General features: G+C 44.2%; 1 protein-coding gene and 1 long non-coding RNA gene across 2 annotated transcripts in view; one reads left to right on the plus strand and one right to left on the minus strand.

The window, feature by feature from the left end:
* Nfkb1 (nuclear factor kappa B subunit 1) overlaps nucleotides 1-16,483 on the minus strand; it is a 117,487-nt gene that overhangs the window by 52,320 nt on the left and 48,684 nt on the right. The window lies entirely within an intron of this gene.
* On the plus strand, nucleotides 4-9,473 carry LOC128105510 (uncharacterized). Its single transcript, XR_008216359.1, has 3 exons — nucleotides 4-2,239; nucleotides 3,229-3,371; nucleotides 8,760-9,473. It is a non-coding gene; the product is annotated as an uncharacterized LOC128105510 (long non-coding RNA).

Genomic DNA, 16,483 nt, shown 5'->3' on the forward strand with positions numbered 1-16,483 from the left:
TGAGAAGCACATTTTAAACAGTCAGTATATTTGACCTTATTGTAAAATGGAACCAGTGAGCATAAATACAATATAACATTTTGCAAATGTATACACACACGTGACTATAGCTCAACTTGAAATACAGTATGAACACATGACAGGTTGAACATAAATCAAAATGTTAGTGGGAGTTGTTTTATGCAGTAAGACTGTATATCCAGGAAGCGAGTCACTGAAACACAGTATGCATCATCAGACTGGACTAACATACGAGTCCTTAAGTAGTCCCTCCTTACTAAATAACACTGTGTTTTTTTTGTATCCTTGTCACAGTTTTTGAAGACAAAAACTGGGAAAGCTGTGCATGAGAGAATGGATGACTGATCACATAAGGGGAGTGGACACAAGAGTGTATCCCAACTCCTTGCCACGGAATTAAGCCAGGAAGGAAATTGTTCAGGGACTGGGCTCTGAAGGCTGGTTTTAACTATACAAACCCAGGGCTTGGCCCACAGTCACCTAATAGGACACCCAACTAGCCTTCAATAGTTTCCTCAGCCATGGACTCTGTCACTCACACTGTACGTGTTCAGACCTCTCAAGTTCTTGAAAGAGCACTCTCCCTAACTGAGAAGTCTTGGGTTCACCTCTGGTTGTTCAGCTCTGATTTTACATAGTTCAGTTTTCCATATAAGGTCATTTTTTACTTGTGCATCTTTAACATGATGAGAGCAGCAAAGAAGAGGAAATAATAGAAGAGACCAGGCATTCTTTTTTGTCTAGTTGATCATGCAGACTTCCACAGCACAGATCCTTTCCCCCAAGAAGACCCAACATGAAAATCACACCAATACAAAAGCTCGGTGGCATCATTTTCCCCTTCTGAATTCTATTAAGTCGGAAGCTGTCACAAATCCCACCTATTGTTGGAAATGCACGGCATCTCTGGAAGTCCTTCCGACATAAACATGAAGCGCCTGCATCTGCTAATGCAGCTTCTTGTAAAGACACACAGCCTTCCTCAGTCAGCTTACTTCTAATATCACCATCAACTGGGTCTGGACTCCACTAAGGCAGGGCTCTGTAGAACTTTTTCTCAGTATGGATTTCCCCCAATGGAACCTTTGATTGTCAGAGCTGAGATGTTGATTGCTGCTGCTATTATTCCCCAGAGGCTACGGAGAAGAGATGCTGTAGCTCTGAACAATGGTCTGCCCTCTAACCAGCAAGGCAGCTGCCCTAGACTCCTCAAAGGCCTCCCTGACTGAGCCCTGATGCAGCATTATAATGGTTTGCTTCTGAATCCACCCCAACACTCATGAGATGTTTTGGGCCTATAAACTTAATCCAGTTATGGTGTCTAGAAGTGGATCTGTAGGAGGTAAAGTCAAATATGTCATAAGGGCCAGTCCCTCATCCAATGGAGCCATGACTTACACAAAGAGGAAGAGATACTTAAGTCAGGCTGGCCTATTTTGTTATGTAATTTCCTGTCTTGTTCTGGGACTGCAGAGAGTTCCCACCAGATATGGCTGCCCAATCTGAAGCTTCCCAGCCTTCGAACCATGGGCCAAATGCACTTTAATTCTGTGCAAATTGCTTGTCAGCTATGGCAACATGAAATAGATCCAGACATGCTCCTTCCCCAGGGGCCAGGCTATCTATGGGACTGCCTTCCCACAGCTGTAGAGCAAGCTAATTCAAAGGAAGCTCTGCACTAGCTTTAGCCCTCACTACCCCAAAGCATGGACCAATTTCTTCGGCACAGCACTTCAAGATCTCAAAGGGAATTTGGCAAGTGGTCTTTCCTAACAGGCCAAAGGCCGTCCCATTTAAGTGTAGGACAAAGAATAAAAAGTCTGGGTTTGTTCCGAGGGTGACTGTTACCCCTCCACAGTCCCTGAATTGCTGATGCCAGCTCTGGGTGATCGTATCTGAACTCGATCTGCTAATGATCAACAGAGGAGCACTAAGTAAAACAAGTGATTTTACTTTTCACTGACACTGTGCACAGGAATGAAGCAGAGCAAGGCTGGAGGAAGCGCTTCACTTGGGTGAAATCAGGCTAGCTTTCCACTTAGGCAGAACGAGCTCAGCCAGGAAGGCCAGTCACTTTGGCCTCTGAACTGTCTGATGCTACCGTGATGGGGTAGTCAGTCACTGGCGCTGACAGAGAGCTGGGAGGTGTGTTCATTTGTTTTTCTCACTATTGACTTCATGGTGGACGGCAAGAATGAGGAACTGGGAAGACTGTGAGGTAAGGAACCTGAAAGATCTGCCAGTGACTAATGTGCTGTTTGATCCTTCTGAAAGAGTCTAAGTCAGGATGGCATCATTTGGTTTTTACACAGACCACAGAATAAGAAGAGGGAGGTCCCTGTGCTTTCTGTACTTTCCAAGATACTGTCAGAGGGAGAGGGAGGGAGGGGGAGGGGGAGAGGGAGGGAGGGGGAGGGGGAGAGGGAGGGAGGGGGAGGGGGAGAGGGAGGGAAGGGGAGGGGGAGAGGGAGGGAGACAGAAAGAGAGTGAGAGTGAGAGAGAGAGAGAGAGAGAGAGAGAGAGAGAGAGAGAGAGAGAGAGAGAGAGCGAGCGAGCCTGAAGTGTGGGGACAGCAGACCTTGACATGACAACTTGGGAGAACCATCGTTTATGATGCCATGGTGACCAAGAGGTGTTCGCTAAGAGTTTAGAAATTTATTCTACGAAGACAATGAAAATATTAAATTCTCCACAGAACAGTCTCTTGAAAATAAAGTTTACAGAGGGCAACTGTATCTGTTAGCAAGGTCTTTCTGAGAGTCTGACCGTATTCTTAAATACATGGTAGGCATTCAACCACAGGCAGGGAGACAAAGGTGCCGCCCTGCCTGGTCAGCTGCTCAGGAGAATGGGAAGAGCGTGGACTTCAGGGACAGGCTGGCTGGGTCCGGGACAGTCCACACTCAAGGCTGTGTGACCTTGCTTGGTCTCCTTATCTGGACAGTGGATAATAATGCTCAAGGAGCTGTGGTGAGGAATACATGCATTAAAGCTTGCAAGTCCTCCCGGCAGTGTGTAGCAGATGACAGAAAAGGGCCATCTTAGTCATTCATTATGTTGACACTCCTCTACTTATGGGGCCTGGAATATTAGCTGACCAGGATGACCTTGAAAACATCCGAGGGAAGCGAGTGGCTAGAAAATACGAGGTTCACTTCTCCTCCTAGGAGAAGTCTTTTCCTACATTGCTGTGTTTTATTTTTCTAGAAAATACTATGCTGTTCTAGTGGCAGCTGCCATTCTTGGGGACAACCAGACTTCTTGACCTCCCAGACAAAACTGAAGATCATTCTAGAAGTTCTGGGTCCACAGGTCAGAGCTGCTTTTGGAACTAGAAGCCATGGGCTCAGGTATGTTCATCTTAGTCAACCATGCACTTTGACCTAAAATAACCCGCCCAACCGTGGAAAAGCACATGCTGCTTCTTCAAAGGGGTTAGAAGAGCCCAGTGGTCTAGAGTTGTTTTAGAACCAGAGTTTTAAAAGTCCAGTTTGCTCTCTGGGTAAATCTGGTGAAAGCACTTTGACAGAAAGTAGAAGCAGCATGAATGTAAGACATCACACATAAAATCATTCTTTTCTGCTTAGATTTTCTTTCACGATGATGATGGTGGTGATTATGAATGGGAAAGGGAACATCCTCAGTGTCCCAACACTGCTTGTGAACCTGACTTTACTCTCTACCACACAAAATGGCATGGTTAAGAGCTCTGAAAGTCAGGTTCAAATCCCCCAGCTAGCTGCTGGTGAGTGACACTTAACATTCCCGAGTGTCAGCTTCTCCACCTTTAAAATCCAACCAAAACCACACGATCACAGGATTGCTTTAAGATTAAATGAGTGAATACAACACTTGGTGCCCACGGGATCACCAACCCCACATATAAACTGTCTCCTATCTAGTCCATCATTTCACTGAGAGCTGAAGTTCACCAGTTTCTTGAGTGCACGTTTGTAAAGCCCCTGAGGGTTCCACACTGTAGGTCAGGGAGTGCAGGCTGCACTTTGCTCCGAACAAGCCCGATCCTCCACTCTCACAGGGATTAAACATCGGGGCAGACACTAATCCATGTAAACCTAACTGGAGAACTCATCAGAAGGAATTTCTAATAGGGTTTTGACATGATCAGGAAGTGAGAGATCCTTCCAGCACAACTAACGAGGACCGAGATCTACAGGTAGAGTGTAGCAGAGGGCAGGTGGAGGACAGGCAGTTTGGCAGGCATCCTTGGCTGGTGGAGAGCATGCACAGTGCTTTCACAGTCCTCCCGACCCCCGGCCTGCCTTGCTCATTCCACCCCAGAGGCATTCCTTCAACAGTTCCACCAACAGTCATGTCTCTTCTCTTTCCCTCTGAGAATGGTACCCATTCTTTAAGAGAAGACCTAACCCCAAATCTTCCATAACACCTTCCTCATGATGTTAGCCTGTCAAGGTTCCACTGCTGTCCTTGTTTTGAAAATGATTGGAGGGCACAGGGTGGGGACATGATATGTAACTGGCGAGTAAGTGTTAACAAGGTCTTATTTCGCTTGCTTGTTAATTTCTCAGAGTCCGTGTATATCTGCTTCCTAACCTCTATCTATCCAAGGGGAGGGAGCAATCCCCACAACAGCCATGTGGGGTCAGTAGTGGTACCCCATGCCACTAGGGAAGAGCCCAGAGTGGGCAAGCTGAAGTGCAGGGCCTGGTTCCTATGACTGGAGTAACTGGGCAGTTCCCTGAACTGCGGTCTTCCCCCACCCCCACGCCGATTCACATTTCCACTGCACCGCGTCACCACCTGGCTCAGTGACTTTCCTCTGTGTCTAACTTCCTTTAGTGCTCTATGGCTCTGTGTGCCTATCAGCACACGCACATGGCAGTTACAGAAACGCCTGCTCACTGGCACTGCTGATGTGGATTGTGAGAAAGGCCTCAGAGCCAGGCGTGAGAAGAAGGATCAAAAGTTTTCTTGTCTTCCTGCAAGTCTCTTCCATTTAAAGAAAAAAAAATTCTACAGCTATCATTAAACAATGACACTTACTCTTCCCCATGGAAGTCAAATTATAAAGAGGGAGAGAATGAGGGAGGGAGGGGGGAGGAGAGAGAGAGAATAGGAGATTATTTTGAAAATATATACCCTCCCAAGGAGGACAGGTAGTCAGTTTACTATTCTCTATTATTTATTTGTGTAACCAGAAAGCAGAGATCAAAGCTCGCTAAATGAGATCACGGCTCCCGGCACAGAAAGCGCTAAGTCGGTCTCTTCTCGCTCAGACAGGGGATGCTGAGTGGATCTAATCAGGATTGAACCCCAGCTCTGCCTCCTCTCAACTCTGCAATCTTACATGAATTGGGTGACTTCTGAAGCTCATGCTCTGTGTCTACAATTGTGGGCAGCCTGTTACGTGGCCTGCACAGTGTCTGGCACCAGGAAGTTTTTTTCTCTCCTTCCTCCTTATCTGTGGAGATCATCTGGGTCTCCTGATGACCCTGAGATAGGCAGGGCTGGCACTAGTAGCACCATCTTGCAGATAAAAAAACAAGTTTAGACAGACTGAACAACAGGTGATGTAACCTTCTGAGAGAGGGCCAAGATGCAGAGCACTGTGGAATTCATTCTTAGCCCTGAGTATTGGTGTGGTATTGTAAGCAGGGGATGGGACGCATGAAAACCTCTTTGATTCACTCACTGCTAATGGCACACTTGTTTCTCTAGCGGAATTCAATGATTTGTACTATTCCCAACACTCCCTACTACAGTGACCAACAGCACATGTAGCTCAAGACTCAGGCCGGGACTACAATGCAAACCACCACTCAGATAGGAGGGTCTCCCCCAGAGCAGGCAGATAACACCTCTACTGCATACACCCCTGCTTGAGAGTGGGTTAGACCTCTACTGCATACACCCCTGCTTGAGAGTGGGTTAGACCTCTACTGCATACACCTCTGCTTGAGAGTGGGTTAGACCTCTACTGCATACACCCCTGCTTGAGAGTGGGTTAGACCTCTACTGCATACACCTCTGCTTGAGAGTGGGTTAGACCTCTACTGCATACACCTCTGCTTGAGAGTGAGTTAGACCTCTCCCTGCATACACCCCTGCTCTGAGAGTGGGTTAGACCTCTCCCTGCATACACCCCTGCTCTGAGAGTGGGTTAGACCTCTCTCTGCATACACCCCTGCTCTGTCTGAGAGTGGGTAACATCTCTCCCTGCATACATCCCTGCTCTGAGAGTGGGTAACACCTCTACTGCATACACCCCTGCTCTGAGAGTAGGTAACACCTCTACTGCATACACCCCTGCTCTGAGAGTTTCATGTCATCATACCTTGACCCTGGGCCTTCCTTTTTTCCTTTTGGTTTTCTTTTAATTTTCAATTTTATCACATAAGATGTAAATATCTAGCGGTCAGGCTTCCCTCAGCACCTCAGGTGCAGGGAAGTCGTGATGCTTTGGTAACATGTGACAAATCCTCACCTTTTGTGACTTAGTAATCCATGATTGCAAAAGAACATAGGAATGCAGCTTGTGTTTTCTGGATAAACGGTGCTAGGAATATTCACTTCTGCCAGCTTCTGCCAGTTGAGTGCATTTTAAACAGAAAACCAAGTGTATAAATAGTGCTCACTAGAAACATTTCTGTTTATTATTTTACTCTTCTTACTATACTATATGCTTTGTCAATTCTTCTTTTGAAGAAATTAGAATATAAATAATATCAAGCCAGATTGTCAAAAGAAACCCTCCATACAACCAGTCTTCAGCATCTCCAGGGCTACTCCTTGGCTGTGAACCCGCCCCCTCAGGACAACCAGTCCTCAGCATCTCCAGGGCTTCTCCTTGGCTGTGAGCCTGGCCCCCGTTGAGGATCTATGCTGAGGGGTTTTGTTCAAGTCCAGTCATGCTAAGTCTCATCATTCCTCTGCTCAAAATTCCAAAAGTAAAAATGGTTGAAACTGAGTGATTAGCACAAGGGGCTCATTATATAATTCCGTGTTTACATGATCACAATTTTCCATGTTAAAAAACCAAAACCAAACAAACCATTTTAGTATCTCTCTATTCTCAAAAAGCCTTTACAGCAGTTGAGGAGGCCCCAGGGCTGGGGAATCTGCTCCTCCTTTCCTCTTGGATCTTGTTTCTTGTAGTTCCAATGCAGCCACATGAGACTCTGCTGTTCTGGAACTTCCCAGGTAAGCTCCTACCAGAGAGCTTCTGGACTTGTGTACTCTGCTGGGACTCTGTTCAGGATGTCTGCGATCTTCTGTCTACCTCCAGGCTTTGCACACTCTCTTCTTAGACAAGTGTTCTTTGAGTCGTCTTCTACCTAAACTCTTCCCACTCCACCTGCTGTTCCTTTCTCTGCTTCATCTTTTCTCTGTATGTTTATTTAAGTACATGGATGTTTTGTCTTCATGTACATCTGCATACCAGCAAAGGGCACCAGATCCCATGGGACCACAGTTACAGATGGTTGTGAACCAACTGTATTGAACTCTGGACCTCTGGAAGAGCAGCCAGTGCTCTTAACTGCTGAGTCATCTCTCCAGCCCTTTTCTTTATATGTTAACAACCAATAAATATCAACATGTTCCCTATATTAATAATGTCTTATCTTCTCCATTAAAATGGCAGTGGTGCCACTGGGCATTGGTGGCTCACGCTTTTAATCCCAGCACCTGGGAGGCAAAGGCAGGTGGATCTCTATGAGTTCGAGGCCAGCCTGGTCTACAGACTGAGTTCCAGGACAGCCAGTACTACACAAAGAAACCCTGTCTCAAAACCCCTTTACCCCCCAAAAAGAATGGTAAACTATAGGAATAGAAGTATTTCTTTCATTTATCCTTTCTCTTCTCTAGTGCCTGAAATAATTCCTGTTATATTATCTTGTTACTGGGTGCATAACTAACAATTGAGATAGTATTAAAATGTTATTTAGTGAAGACAAATTACTAAAATATTAAGGGTTGTATCAGGTGGGAAGAAAATTAAAGTGGTATTTTTTCTTTTGCCTTAAAAGATGCCTGGATCCTAATACACCCTCTTAACAAGCTCCCTGAGTTAGAATGTGACTATTATATACCAGAGTACAACATTAGCCTGAGCCTGTGCCTGGGGCCCTGGTCTTGTCACTAGACGGGAAGGACTGAAACCTCCAGGAGGTAGGAATCCCAGCAGCTGTGGGAATTGACTCTTTGATCCTCACCACTAGGAAAATCAAGGCAAGGCAACAGCTCCCCTCAAAACCAGGATATTCCTTTGCCTCCCTCTTGTTGCCAGTCTGTTGCTGGCCTGAGGCGGCCTCTCTCCTGTACCTGCCTCACATGCTTCCTGTCCACTTATTTTCTTACTTCCCTCAGACTGGCAGGGTCCACATTTTTGTTCCACCCCAATTTCTCAGCCTCACAACTCCTCAGACTAGAGGATCCTTCTTTGGTGGATGGATGTACCTCCCTCAAAGATCTCATCCTGATGTGAGACAGAGCTGTACCTACAAGACCTCAAACTAATGGACCCTCTTACAGCAGGAACACAGGCATTGGGGTCAGACAGACTGGCTCTGAATCTTAGACCCTTCATTACCAGACCCTGGGAAAGTTATTTGACTTCTGACTTCTTTTCATATGAAAAATGTGAACATGAAAACATAATCTCTAGGTTTTCACAAGGATTAAAAGAGATCATTTAAATAGCTTAGGACAGTTCTTGATGCAAAATAACTCTCCTTTATCTCTTCTTGCCCTCACAGATATCTGCTGCTGGGATTTCCTGTGACTTAATGAGAAGCCTCCACAGGCAAGCTCTTCCAGAAACATCTTTCTCCTTTCTGTCACTGAAGCTCAAGACTGGTCACTAATTCAGAGAACTGTGTCTGTTCCTTTTTCCAGGAACAATGGTCTTGTTCTTACCCTTAACATTTATTCTAGAATCCCCTGAATTACTCTCCACCTGTACAAGGATCTAAAGGACCCTTCCCTTAGTTCCGGACACACACCCTTTTCTTCCTTATTCTAAAAACAGCAGCCCTTTCTTGATGATGGGAAGTACAAAGGCCATCACATACTCAAACACATACAGCCTGATGCTACTCCAAGAAAGCAGAACCATTGCTTTTCATTTGATGTTTTCTCTAAGCCGGTGAGAGAGGTTCTTAAGACTCTACTCACACTTGCTCACATGCCGGTCTCTGCACCAATTGTTCAAGAACGTCTCTAGTTATCAAGCAGAACCTCAAATTGAAGCCTTCTGAAACTTAACTAATTCTACTAGTCTTCAAATAAAACATGCTTAAAGGTTGTGACTGACTTCATGTTTCCAGACCCACTAGTCACTTATTGTTTACCCCACTGATGACTCCTGAAGCACAGTCCCTCTTCTGACCTCCCTTCTCCCACATCACTGATGGCTTCTCCCCACCCTCCACCTCCCCCGCCACCCCACCAACCAGGAGCGGTCTCAGCAATGGTCCTTGGTTCTTAGTCTCTGGTCTCCGATATTCATCCACTATGGGTTGAATTATCTACTCCATATGATACTAAATTAAAATCTATGGGCTGGAGAGATGGCTTATTGGTAAGAGCTCAGACTGCTCTTGCAGAAGATCTGAATTTGGTTCTTAGTTCCATGTTGGCTTGAGAGGCTCACAACCACCTGTGACTCCAGCACCAGTGTGATCTGGTCTCCTTGGGCACCTGTACTCACGCACAAGTGTGCAAAGCACGCGCTATCTGCACTAATAAACACTTAAACCCCCACCCCCAAGCCAAAACCAATGTTCTCACCACCCTGATGAGCATGTCTGACATTTCTCGCCATTAGCAGGATACCTTGTTGTTTAGAGCAGGTTTACCACTCAATGTCCCCAAGGCTGGACTAATCACCCTCCTTCCCCAACCTACTCTGCCTCCTGTTAAGCAGAGCGACTGTACCCAAACCTTCCTATCATGTGGGAGTGCTCTGCTTCAGTTTCCTCTTATGATCACTTAACTGCCAAATTTCAGTGCAAGGGCTCCCCACTTTGCACTCACCCCTTTTCTCTGTTCTCACTGCCTCAGTTTACCCATCTTAGCTTGAAATCTAAGTCTAACTCAAGAGGAATCACAAAATTCTTCTAACTGCTGTCCCTGGGCCTTTCCATCCTGAGACCCTTTTGCAACAGCTACTAGGTTTATGCTCCTGAAGCACAAGGCTTAATAGTACATGTTTCTACTATAATAAAATTTCTACTGCAGATCCATTTTCTTAAAAACACATACAGTCTAACAATTTGTCTCTATTATTTCTTTCTAAAAAATATTTTCACTTGGTCCCTTTAAGGACACTTCGTTGCAGCAAACTATTCACTATCCCCATCCAACCTGTGGGATTTGTATTTTGAACCTGTTGATTTTTCTACAGGTGCTGTTTTCTCTAGCTAGATAGATGCTTTCAAATGCCTACCTTTAAGATGCCACCCCAATCCTGGACAGGAATCCTCCCATAAACACTCCGAATGGCAGACTCACATAAACCTACCTTACTTTAGAGCCATAAGATCATGTGTGCTTTTATTGAAAAAAAAACAAAAAACAATAAACAATTATATTGAGGCCATTCTTACACAAACTCTAGCCAGTACAGAGCAGCAAGTACTGCCCTCAAGAGGACCTCACCGCATTTCAGAGATGCAGAACCAGTACTTTCTGATTCTGCTTTGTGAAAAGATCTGAATAAGGTAGGAGGGAGTGGATGGTGGTGACCAGCTCCTGGCCCCTTAGGAAAGGATGTCGACAACATCCCAGGATCCCTGACTAAGGACTGCTGGGAAGCGCCCTGTTAGGCAGCCTCATCTCATTAATCTGATTTGGAGGATCTGGAAAGTACTAGTAAAGGTGAGCGCACAAAGCCAACCAGCTTGTGAAACTGTACTATTTCCTTGGCTGGAAACTGAAATTAAGGGCACTAACTTGGCACTGAAATTTCTAAGAGGAATTTTTTTTTTTGAATCCTTGTACTCCTTTAGGCTGTTCTACTTGCAAATATAACTCATCTATTGAGGGACTAGCAGCAGAAATGCTCAAGCAATTTCCTCAAAATTCAACTCTCAGAATTCAACCCTGGGAAATGACATCCTGATTGTGCTAGGGTCTGGCCAAAGTGGCGGCTGGGTGGGACATGATCAGGAGCGGGTTCTAGGTAAAACAGATGAGACTGGGTAGAGGGCAAGCTCTTCTGGGCCATAGGCCTGTGGTTTGGATGCAGCTCCCAAGTCACCATCAGCAAAGCCCAGCAGGGCAGCACAGGAGGCTGGCTTCCCTTGCTCCAGACACAAGGTGCCTTTCTCCCACAAGAGGCCACCCCAGTTTCACACCATTCCTTTATGTTTGCAAGTAAAGGAAAAACATCCTGGAGTACAAAATTCGGAAGCTTTACCCTGTTTTCAACTGTGATTTCAGGATTGAAGAAAACAACAGGGATGCTTATTAAAAGTTTGAATTGTCATTCTCAAATTTACAGAACGTTAAGAAATTTCCATTTTGGTATAAAGAGAGAATGATCCTGCCTATAGCAAAAGCATTTTGAATTTTGTGTCAGGCAGTCTTACCAAAGCTTACCTTTCTCAAAAATATTTAACTCCCTCCCTCCCTCACTACACAACACACACACACACACACACACACACACACACACACACACACACACACACACACGAGTATAAAATTAGGAAGTTTTACTCTGTTTGAGGTAAAAACTGTGTGTGTGTGTGTGTGTGTGTGTGTGTGTGTGTGTGTGTGTGTGTAAGAAAATGGCCAGCAAGACACAAGCATCTATTGCTTTTTCTTATCTATCAGAAGAGCGTAACTTCCCTGTTATACACACACATATATAGTTTGTTTTAAAGGTCTGACTTGGAGTCTACAAATTTTCAGATAAGAACATTTAGATTAATTTTTAGTGCTCTGTAGATGTCTTAGCCCCTAGTAACTTTGTTTGAATCACTAGCCACTTTGGTCTCTTAATGCTTCCTTTGTAAAATTCCTAGCCCACCGCTAACATAGCTTCCAGCTTTAAAATGCTATGGTTCCCTAAACTATATATGTAAGACACACAGGACAATGGTCACCAATCACAAATCTAAAACAAAAGAAAAAAAAAGGATCTGACAACACAGAATTTAAGCTGGAAAGAACCCTTACCAAGTAAACAGCTTTAAAACTGTGAGTATTTTAAATACATTTAACCACAATTACAAACCGAGAAAACATACAATCAACACTCAAATTACCTGTTGCAAGGGGGCCTCTGATAGCATGGAAATCAAGATTTAGAGACAAAGAAAAACCTTTATGTTAGGCAACAATTTCAACTTTTTTCCTCAAGGCTGAGCCTAGGTATTCAAGGTGTTTCTTCTCAGTGACTGGTGAAGGCTCTGCCTTGGGTAGCTCTGTACTGGCACTAATCAACTATTTGTTCTGGGGATGCCAGCAAGGCCTTGGTCATGATGGTGGGGGACACAACAGGCAAACAAAGAGATAATTAGCTACTTTCAACAAATTTTAAAAAATTTGTATAAATTTAAAAACTAAGCAGTCTAAAACACATTAGGCAAAGTAAGTCCAAAACAAAACCTAAATCACTGACCTGTTTATTTCCTAAAACAGATATAACTCATATAAAATTTCCAGCATTATCTTAAAATGATAGTTTAAAATTTATTTTAGTTTTATGTATATAAGTATTTTCCCTGAATATAGGTGTACCATATGTGTGCCTGGTGTTTGCAGAGGCCAGAAGAGGGTGTCAGATCTCCTGGAGTTACAGATGGTTGTGAGCTGTCATGTGAGTGCTGGGAGCTGAACCTGGGTCTTCTATAAGAGCAGCCAAGAGCTCTCAGTTGTCTCTCCAGACTTCCCTTAAAATGATTTTGAGCCTAACCTAATTTGGGATAATTAGGAATATTTTTGATTCTATGATGTCCTAATTTATTTAGGATTAAATATCACTAACTTATTTTTTCTTAGAGGCATATAATCATTCTATGGGTATATATTTCTTAATTTTTTAAAGATTTTATTTTATTTTAAATCATGTATATATGTGTGACTGTGTATGAGTATGTACACAGGGGTGCGGCTACCCATAGAGGCCAGAAGAGTGTGTAGGATCCCTTGGATCTGGAGTTACAGACAGGGGTGAGCTGCCTAATATGGGTGTTGGGAACTGAACCTGGGGCCTCTGCAAGAGCAGTGTGTGTTCTTAACTGCTGAGCCACCTCTCCAGCCTGTCTGGACTTTTCTTGTTCAGAAAACCAACTGTATCACCCCCATAGAAGTCCACTGTAAAGAAGCAATCACGCTTGAACTGATGGGCAGAAGCCAGGGCCCTCATTATGAATACAACTTAGTTTGTTCCATGGTAAATACAGCTGCATTACAAGGGACGTGAGGCCACTGGGAAGAAGGAAAGTAGGAGGAAAGTACGCTAGACAGAGAGCACTTCAGCCCTGCAATTTCCTGTGGAAAGCCCCTACTAAAGAAGGAGAATTACAAGTGAGTAGACTGGGAAATTTTGTTTTACTTCTTGGTGACACTTCGTCGGTCATGTTACGCCCCCAGATAGGAGCATGGCAAAAGAGAAATGACAGTCTGAGTGTCAGACTGAGGTTAACCAAAACAGTGCGTGCTCTGCACAGCATGATGTAAACAAAAGCAGGAAGGGGGAAACACCAACACTTCTCTTGATTTCTAGGATAACATCAGCAAGAGAGCGGAAAAATGGCTTCACTTTATACCTGGTCCTTCTAGACCAAACCAAACCAAATTCTTTCAAGTTGTAACTAAATTGTCTGGCCTGTGTTAATAAACTGACACACAAGTGTAAGGAGTAGCCATGCACTTTGAGCCTTGGAGAAAATGGCCAGCAAGACACTAGCATCTATTGTTTTTTCTTATCTATCAGAAGAGTGCAACTTCCCTGTACCCAAATCTTGATTAGCCCTTGTTATAAAGTTATGATTTATTAAGGAAAAGTCTTTCTAAAGGCATATAAAAAAGAGCCACAGAACCCCCAACTGTAGAGCTCACGTTTGCTCAGCTTCCTCCCTTCCTTCTCTGTACTCTTCCAGGTCAGTTCTGAGCCACTGCAGTGACAACCATTTCACTCTGTCCTATGTCACCTGTGAGTCCCATGAAACCCATGTCTCCTGGGACTCCAACTCATTGCTCCTTATTTTGCCCTCTTGTGACGACAGGGCACATTTTATCTTCTCCCAGGACAGCTATTCCAATACTTGAGGGCTCCCAAGACTAGCCTGTACACTGTAACTATTCCCAGGCTCAGGAACCACTTCTCCTGTGAGGAAGGCTTGAGTACACCCACTTCACTGCTCTCATCTGAACGCACTCACAGGTGACTTCTACTCTCTGCCCAGCAGCTTGCACACATCTCAACAAGGTAGGCGTGAGACTATCACCTCTTGGGGCTTATGTACCATATTCCCATTAATGTCACCTAATGAGGAGTGACTTGTCTGGCAGCTGCAGGCCTTGCAGGAGCATGCTGAGTGTATCAATTACACTCTCTGTACATGCTTGGCTGCTGATTCATTCCTCTGCCCTGTGTGTCTCTGTTCAACATCAAGGCTTAAGAATTTGGCACTTTGCTCCTGCTTTCAAGATTAATTTGTATTTAAAGTATCTGTTATCTATCACTTCTTGTCAAAAACTTGATAAGAACTTTAAAGCCATCAAGGCTAAAACATATATTGAAATGGTTAAGAACAATCCCTTGGGCTGATCTCTCCAGGATGACATCACCAGCTCAGAAGATTCTATTAATCTCTGAAGGGCCAAAGCAGGCATTTCCAGTCTCTCTCCATCATCTCAGCATTCTAGAAGTCTTATAACAGAGGCAGTGAGGCAGACACTGTGTGATGTGCCTACCTCTCTGACATTCAGTGTAAAAAGCACACCACTCAGTGTGCCATTGGCACCCCATCATTAGAGACGGGGAATGACTACAGAGCTAGGAGTGCTTTCCAGTAAGGAAGACCTCCACCCACTCCGGACACACACACACACACACACACACACACACACACACTGCAGAGCATCCTCCAATAATTCCCAGGAAACACTCCAATACCATCTCATACATGTCTGCTGCTTGGCTACTCCCTGTGGCCCTGGGACAGAGGAACGATCTCATTCATGTGTGTGACCTCAGAGTCAGCACCTTGCCTAGCAAGTGCACTGTATATATGTATGCACTTCATGAATGTGAGAAGGCCAAGTGCACTGTATACATGTATGTACTTCATGAATGTGAGAAGGCCAATAGGGCGCCAAATGACATGGAGCACTGTGAGTCTACTGGGTTCCGATTCCAGAATAACCATTTAGTCAAGACTTTGATAACAAAACAAACCGACTTTACAATAATTTCTAAAGGGTCCAGTTTATCTCATACAAATGAAAGGTTATGTGAGGCTGATTAATACTAACATTCAAAAATAAAATAAAGTCAGTAGGAATAGGAAAATTCCTAGAATTCAACATAAAGAAAATAGTCTAACCCTATAACTTCAGGAAAAATGTAACCAAAGAAAATATTATTCTGGTTGATTATTCCCTTCTGAATTTTGGTTAAAAAATGCAAAGAAAATTTCAACTCTGTTTGTTAGATTGCTAGGGCTGATATTAGCATAGTAACTCTAAAACCATACTATCTCCCTGTGTGTATGGGACCAGCCAACCGCATAGGTATTACTGCTATGATTGGAAATGAGGGTTTGTGTTACTGGGGAAAGGAGACACAAACATGGGCTGGGGGAAGGGGGGAGCGCCTGTGATGCTGGCTACAATTAGAGGTGTGAAATAGGCTTTGAACTGAAGACTGAAGAAAAGATCTAGCCTAGTGAAAGTCTAGAAAATGCCACTCTGCTAAGAGGAGTCAGGGCTTCTTGGACAGATGACTCATTTCAGGACAGTGTAGGAAGAGGGAGGATGAACCTAGACCATGCCCGGAGTGTGAACAGTGGGTGGAGCCATGTCTAAAGGACATGAGAGCCGGCATGCAAGACTTCCACTGGTGGTGACTAGCACAATTCAAACAGAGAATAAATAACGGCAGAAATGGTACATGGTACCCAGAATGACACAAAAATCCAAAACTGTATTTATCTGATGTGATTAGGTCTAAACATGCTCCAGATTATGAAGCTTTTTAATTTTGGAATATTTGTATAAACTTCACAGTTTGGGCATTTCTAAAAATCTGAACTCCCACCTTATTTGAGACAAGTCAAGGTTGGAAAAAGTAATTAGAAGATATGCGTGTGCCTGTACAGAAAGCCAGGAGAGGAGAGGTAAAGACAAGCTGGTTTTGGTCAAGTGTTCATCAAACCTGACCAAACACTGGGATGGTAACACTTCCTTCCCTGGCAGAGCTGAAAAACATTTACAACAAGATACCACAAGAGCTCAGTAAGACTAA

Source organism: Peromyscus californicus, unplaced genomic scaffold (genome assembly GCF_007827085.1).
Source record: "Peromyscus californicus insignis strain IS unplaced genomic scaffold, ASM782708v3 Scaffold_9__1_contigs__length_137607984, whole genome shotgun sequence".
In the NCBI taxonomy this organism is placed as follows: Eukaryota; Metazoa; Chordata; class Mammalia; order Rodentia; family Cricetidae; genus Peromyscus; species Peromyscus californicus.